An 8,065-nucleotide genomic window follows, 5' to 3' on the forward strand; every position below is an offset into this window, starting at 1 on the left:
TTTTTTGTCCAATCACACTGTTTAGATACATTTACCTAAGTAGGGTACACAAAAAAGCAACCTAAATTCTGGAATGCAAATACTACCGTGCCACCTTAAGGTCTCTCTCTGCGCAATGCTAGGCGGTGTTGTCGTTGAAGTTAGAAAATAAAGTACAGGTTCCAGCCCCGGCGCCGGGGAGGAAGTTACGAATCAAATCTACTCTAACATCGTTAGGTTGATTTTATAGGCACTTTATACATATTCTAAGGCCTGGTATTTCTTAATCATAAGAAATCCGATGGACAAGGTATAATTTGCAGTTGTCACTACACACAGGCAGACATATACATATATCTATTTACAGTGATTGTTTGCTTCTAAAAATAGATTAGCATCCTGTAATTATACTGAAGAGATGAGTAGATGATCCATTCTGTACACTAAAAATAAATTCTTTGGTCGTAAGGGGCATCGAACGATATCCACGGAACTGTTCGTGCTCCTTAAAAATTGTTTAATAACCATAGAAATATTTGTCTAGGATTACCAATTTGTATAGTGTTACAGAAAACAATAATCAGGAAAGTTAGAAAAGTATATTTAACAATTTAACAAACGCTTAAAACCGTTAATTTAATATATCCAACCAGTCAAGTAAACCAAAACAAACAACATGGCTGACAATAACTCATATTCCGACGTGGTTTCACAACCAGCATATCATAAACATGTCAACTTTTACCCGATACATGAAGGTCTTGAGGAACTGAGGTCAGTAAAACCGGTATTCATTTTAGAAACAGATTAATTTGGCAATACAGAACTCCAACAAAAATACTTTTTACAACATGAAGAAGTTTACAAAAGTATCGGTTCAGAGGTACCCAGAATCCAAATGAAAGGGTTACAAAGAGTCAAGGGAATGTGACGTATTTATCTTCCACAAAAACTAGCAAGATATCACCTCCTTACAACTGGTGTATCTATACGTAATAAACTTTTAACAGTATACAATAAAAACCAAAGAATCCCTGTAGCTGAGCAACACCCAGAATACCTCCGAGTACGTGTGTCCAACATTCCATTATCAGCTGATGACGGTATGATTTTCTCGTTCTTTCAATCTATTGGCGTAGTCGTTACAAGCTATTTCAGAGAGAGAGTGAGAATAGATGGCGCTATTACTGACTGCCAATCTGGAGACAGAATCTTTTATGTCGAACCATTGGAGGGCACACTACCCAGATTCACAAGAATAAGCAAGTACAATGCCAAAATATATTATAAAGGCCAAATCTACATAAATGCTCATATTACTTGTCAAAAATGCCTGCAAAAGGGACACAAACATTGATTGTTGGTTGCTTAACGTCCAGTGGCAAATATTTCATGCATATTCAGGACGATGGGACAAAAACAAGACAAATGCCAAAACGATTGGGTTTGTAATCAATGTGGAAAAGAAGGGCATAAAGCAAAAGAATGTCAAACTCCTAATAAAGCAGCATCAGACAATGAAGCTAATAAAACGGATGACCAGTCTGATTCTAGTGAGAGTGAAAGTGTGGAAGAGACTGATATTGGTGATCATGTTGATCACAGTGAAACCCCACCTTCACAGTCCATAGTGCTACCTACAGAAGCAATAATAGCAACAACAACAGCTATCAGTAAAGTCATCACAGAAATTGATCCTGATTTGCAGGAGAAAAAAACAAGAAAAAAGAAAAACAAAGACAAAACAAAACAAAAAATAAACAAAAGGTTGAATCAAAGGCACCAATTGACCAATTTATTGTGAACCCTGAATCAACAACACCAGTACAAAAACAGGGGAAAAGACCAGCAGTAACCCCTACAGATGAATATCACAACAGACAGTAAATCTTCAAAGACATAGATACAAGAACAGTTACCATATACCATTTCCATTCAAAATATATTATCCATACAACAATGCCTAAGTTAATGGATATACTCCTATTTTATATATATTTATAAAAAACAATTAAAAAAATATGTGGCAGTGTATGATTCAATAACATTAGATTGTATATACTCTGCAAAAAACAAATAGAACAACAAATTCTATATAGATTGTTGTCAATATAATATGTGTAGATCATGAAACTACTCCATTTTTTTTCATAGGAAATAACTAGTATAGTTAAATATGCATATGTAATAATTTGTGTTTTAATGTACCACAATATCAATACGTGCGCTATGTTGTATAATCCTGTAAACATAATAGCAATAGCACTCTACTATATTTATATAGATATGCAAATTAATTACATCGCCATTTCCACACACCTGTATACAAAATGTAAACAAATCAGTTTGATCTATATATACCTGTATTTATATATAGATAATTATCCTTTTTTAGTTGTAGCCTCAAAAGTTTCGATTCATGTATTTTGTCTTCATTTTCTTTATTATTTGCATCAAGATCTCCGTGTCCTGCTAAATATCTGTATAATTAAAGTCAAGCCCCGTAAACAAAATAGTTATAATATCTATACTGTTATCATAAGCATGCGAAAGTATTTGATAATAATCTCCCGTTGTTTTTGCTACTTGTTTATTAATGTCTCTTTTTCTGAAACGTGTTTTAAAAATAAACAGTAACGAAAAATAAATTCAATACTCACCAATTTAGGAAGATATATATAACATCAAACACATTTATCTATTTCTATGTAAGGATGTTAGTCTATTTAAGTTAATCCTCGTGCGAATTAATCGTTTTACATGTGAAGGTCAATATATTTTACCAACTAACGTTCTAAATATAGAAATAGGTGGAAACCTATTAAAGTCGGTCAATATGAAATTAAAAGTATGTGTGTACATGTATTTATACTTAGTCTAGCAACTCACACAGTCAAAGCTAAAACTGTCATTAGAGATGCACATATGATTGTAATTTTATCTCTAAATTCTGTATATATTTGTATGTATATTCTGCTTTTTATATTTGTAATATATGTACCAAATACTTTTTTTAAAACAAAACTAAGATGTCACTTAATCCATTGCATATATGTTCTTTGAATTGTCAGGGGTTAAGAAAATATGAAAAAAGAATTAGACTAAAAGAATGGATAAAACAACAAAAATGCAACATAATATTTTTACAAGAAACACATTTTTCGAACAATTCAACATGTTCAATAGATAAAGAATTTACGGGCGATTTCTAGCATAGTTTTGGAAGCACACAATCAAGAGATGTTTCGATTCATATCAACCCAAAAATTAAGCATGAAATCATAGATAAATATGTAGATCAAGACGGAAGAATTGTTTTAATCAACACAGAAATCGATAAAAATATATTTACTTTTGTAAACCTTTATGCCCCAAATACATGTAAAGATAGAAATATAATCTTTAAAAAAGCTTTAAGTGTCATTGAAAAATATAGTCTTGGTATATGAATGAAACGCTTAATATAAAAGATAGAAAAAGTAATAGAAAAGATCAACAAAAAATAAAAAAATAACATAAATTGGCTTAAAACTCTGATAAAAAAAAAACTAAAAGTTATAGATATATGGAGAGCAATAAATCCAAATAAAACGCAATATACCTGGAAAAGAAAAAATAATGAAGTAACTAGTAGAATTGATTATTTTCTAGTTAGTCAAGATGTGAGACCAAGAGTACTCAGCACTGATATACGACCTGCAACAATTCAATATACAGATCACTTAGCAATTTCACTTAAAATTAATCATTGTCAAGGGAACAAAGGAAAGGGATATTTCAAATTAGACAACAGTATTCTTAATGAAGAATCATACAAAATAAAAATAAATACTTTAATAGATAAATATGAAAAATTAAGAAATAAAAAAAGTCCAGCAATTGTGTGGGATCTCTTTAAAATAGAAGTAAGAGAGAAAACTATAGAACATTATAAATTAAAAGCTAAACATAAAAGAGATGAAATTACAAAATTAAAACAAGAACTTAAACTTTTGAATGAAATTCATGATAACAACCTGGATGGAAAAAATAATAATTTGCCAAACATAATAGATTCAATAAATAAAACAGAAGAAACGCTACAAACTCTATATTCAGATAAAATAAAAGGGGCACAAATAAGATCACGAGTTAAATGGATAGAAGAGGGCGAAAAAAATACAAAATATTTCTTGGGATTAGAAAAATCAAGACAAACAAGGAAAAACATTACTGCTATAAGGGAGAGTAAAGGAGAAATAACAGAAGATCAAGGCAAAATATTAGAAACGGGGAGAAATTATTATGTCAATTTATATAAGTCAACTAACCCTGAATTAAGAGAAATTGAAAATTATATTGAAAAAACTAAAATAAATTACAAACTAAGTTCACAAGAAGGTAATGAAACTGACAGCAACCTGACAATAGAGGAATGTACAAAATCTGTCTTTAAAATGAAACCTAATAAAACACCAGGTATCGATGGTCTCCCAATTGAATTTTATAGAGCTTTCTGGTCAAACTTACAAAACTTTGCTGTAGATGTTTTTAATCATTGCTATGAAAAAAAAGAATTGAGAAATTCTCAGAAACTAGGATTAATTACCCATATATACAAGAAAAACGACCCATTAAATTTATATAATTATAGACCAATTACCTTACTAAATGTAGATACCAAAATTATAGCATACTCTCTTGCACAAGGACTGAAACCAATATTGCATAAAATCATTCATAGTGATCAAAACGGTTATGTAAAAAAACAGATATATTGGATTTAATATTAGACAAATCCAAGATATTATAGATTATTCGGATAAATTCAATGTAGATGGAGCAATCCTATTTTTAGACTTCACAAAGGCATTTGACTCGCTAGAATGGGAATTTATGTATTGTTCTTTAAAGAAATTTGGTTTCCAGGAATCTCTTTTGAGGTGGATAAATACTTTATACACAGATATAAAGGGTTGCATATTAAGTAATGGCTGGATTTCAAGACCCTTCAACATTGAGCGCGGAATCCGTCAAGGGTGTCCCGCGAGTTCTATAATTTTCGTTATTGCTGTTGAAATTTTAGATAGTAGATTAGGACAAAATAAAAAATTTAAAGGTTTTCAAATTAAATTAGATAATAAAACCCATACCTTAAAATTAAGCCAGCTTGCAGACGACACCACTTTGTTTTTAAATTCAAAACAAGAAGTGTCATTAACTTTGAATATTATAGAAATTTTTGGATCACTTTTAGACACTTTCAGGCCTAAAGCTTAACCGAAATAAAACAGAAGGAATATGGCTCGGCAATTTAAAGTCCTGCAAAGATAAAGTTGAAAACATTAATTTTACACAAAAACCTATAAAAGTTTTGGGAATATACTTTGAATATACCTCTACTCGCCGACTTGTTTCTTTATTATTATGAGGCTGACGTCATGCAGGAACTTCTTAGGAAGAAAGATAAGAAGTTAGCAATATCCTTTAACTCTACTTTCCGCTATATAGATGATGTTCTTTCACTAAACAATTCAAAATTTGGTGACTATGTGGAACGCATTTATCCAATCGAACTAGAGATAAAGGATACTACAGATACAGTTAAGTCGGCTTCATATCTTGACTTACATCTAGAAATTGACAATGGGGGTCGGTTGAAAACAAAACTTTACGACAAAAGAGATGATTTCAGCTTTCCAATTGTGAACTTTCCATTTCTAAGTAGCAACATTCCAGCAGCACCTGCATACGGGGTATATATCTCCCAATTGATACGATATTCCCGTGCTTGCATTTCCTATCATGATTTTCATGATAGAGGTTTGCTGCTCACAAGGAAGCTATTAAACCAAGAATTCCAAATGGTGAAGTTGAAATCATCCCTTCGTAAATTTTACGGACGCCATCACGAGTTGGTTGACCGTTATGGAATAACCGTTTCACAAATGATATCGGATATGTTCCTTACGTCGTAACTACAATCCCCTTCCCTTTCATGAATATGACCTACCGAGTTAGACTATTTACCGGATTTGTAATCACATAAGCAAGACGACGGGTGCCACATGTGGAGCAGGATCTGCTTACCCTTCCGGAGCACCTGAGATCACCCCTAGTTTTTGGTGGGGTTCGTGTTGTTTATTCTTTAGTTTTCTATGTTGTTTCGTGTTACTATTGTTTTTCTGTTTGTCTTTTTTATTTTTAGCCATGGCGTTGTCAGTTTATTTTAGATTTATGAGTTTGACTGTCCCTTTGGTATCTTTCGTCCCTCTTTTGGACTTAATAAAAATGAGTGTAAAAATTTAAACTTGCAACGACAATACGAAAAATCTGAAAAAAGTATTAAAGATTGGAATAAAAGAAATTTAACTATGTTAGGTAAGATAACTCTTGTTAACTCATTAATCTTACCGAATATTACTTATGTTGCATCTGTAACCGATATTGATAACGAATACCTAGCAAAATTTAAAAAAATAATATATCGTTTTATATGGAATAATCAATCAGAAAAAAGTTAAAAGGGATATAATAAGTAAAAACTACCATGCTGGCGGGCTTAAAATGATAAACATAGATAAATATCTAGAAGCGATAAATATTAGTTGGGTAAAAAAACTCATCGATAACGAAAATGGAAAGTCTTACCAAAATTTTATTTTGATAAATTTGGACAAGAATTCCTTATATTTAAAATGAATTTCAACAATATTAATTCGGTCTACAAACTGAAAGAACTAATTCCACAATTTTACTTAAGAATAATCATATCATGGATAAATTCAAAATCTAAAAAAAGAATCAGATCATCTATTATATAAACAAATTAGACAGCAGCTTATATGGGGCAATAAAAATATCAAATTAAACGGTAAAAGTCTCATTTTCAAAAACTGGATAAACAGTAAAATTCTGTTTTTAAATGACATTATTGATAATAAAGGAAAATTTAATCAAAACATGATTTTAGATAAACTATCCTGTCATGCTCACTAGTTTTCGGAATATTCTAAATTAATGAAAGCAATACCAAAACAGTGGTTACAAGTACTAACTAAAGAAGAATCAATAAAATCAAAAGTTGCCATTGACTCCGAATATAAATTTAAAGATAAAAAAGGAAAAATGGTATCACTTAAAAACAGTTCCTCCAAAGACATTTACATCTCCCTCTTAAATAGATATTATGAAAAACCAATAGGTTTTAAAAAATGGGACAACATATTTATCTTGGAAAACAACACAAGCAAAAGACAACAAATGCTAAATTATATCTTTTATTATATACAAGATAATAAATTCAAAATGTAAAGATGGAAATTTCTGCACTTCATTTTACCAACCAAACAATTACTTTTCTCTTGGAAAATAACTAAAACTCCGCTACGTTATATTTGTGATGTCATCGAAGATTATGAGCACTACTTTTTGACATGCAAATTTCTAAAATCATTTTGGGATCAAATAAAACTATTACTTGATAAACTTAAAATAGGACATCATATAATATCAATTAGATCACTTTTGTACGGATACAAAATAAACGATACAAGTTATTACAGTATTAATGATTTAATAACAATTATTCTTATTACTGTATACAAAGGATACTATATATCCGAACAAAAAACAAAACAAATTAATATGTTTTGAAATTTTCAAAAAAGAATTTCTTCAAAATCATGAAATATTGATAAATAAAGAAGGCAAATATGAAAAATTCCATAATCTGGTTGCAACAAAAAATTAAATTAATTTCATGAATTAGAATTTATAATACATCATGTTATCTTATTTCTATTCAGTTACATACATGTCATTATTACTATATATATATATATATTAGACGAGTTATATATATATATATATATATATATATATATATATATATATATATATATATATATATATATATATATATATATATAAGTCTGAAAATTACAACAAACAGTGTTAGAGTTAGATTTTATACTGACAAATTTTTGTCCGTCCCTCAGCGGGATTCGAACTCACACCTTTGATACACTACAGCACCAATCGCTTAGCCTCATGTCCAGCGCTCTAGACCACTCGACCACATCCGCTATATAAAAATATAACTTCA

The sequence above is a fragment of the Mytilus edulis genome, chromosome 10 (genome assembly GCF_963676685.1).
Source record: "Mytilus edulis chromosome 10, xbMytEdul2.2, whole genome shotgun sequence".
Lineage (NCBI taxonomy): Eukaryota > Metazoa > Mollusca > Bivalvia > Mytilida > Mytilidae > Mytilus > Mytilus edulis.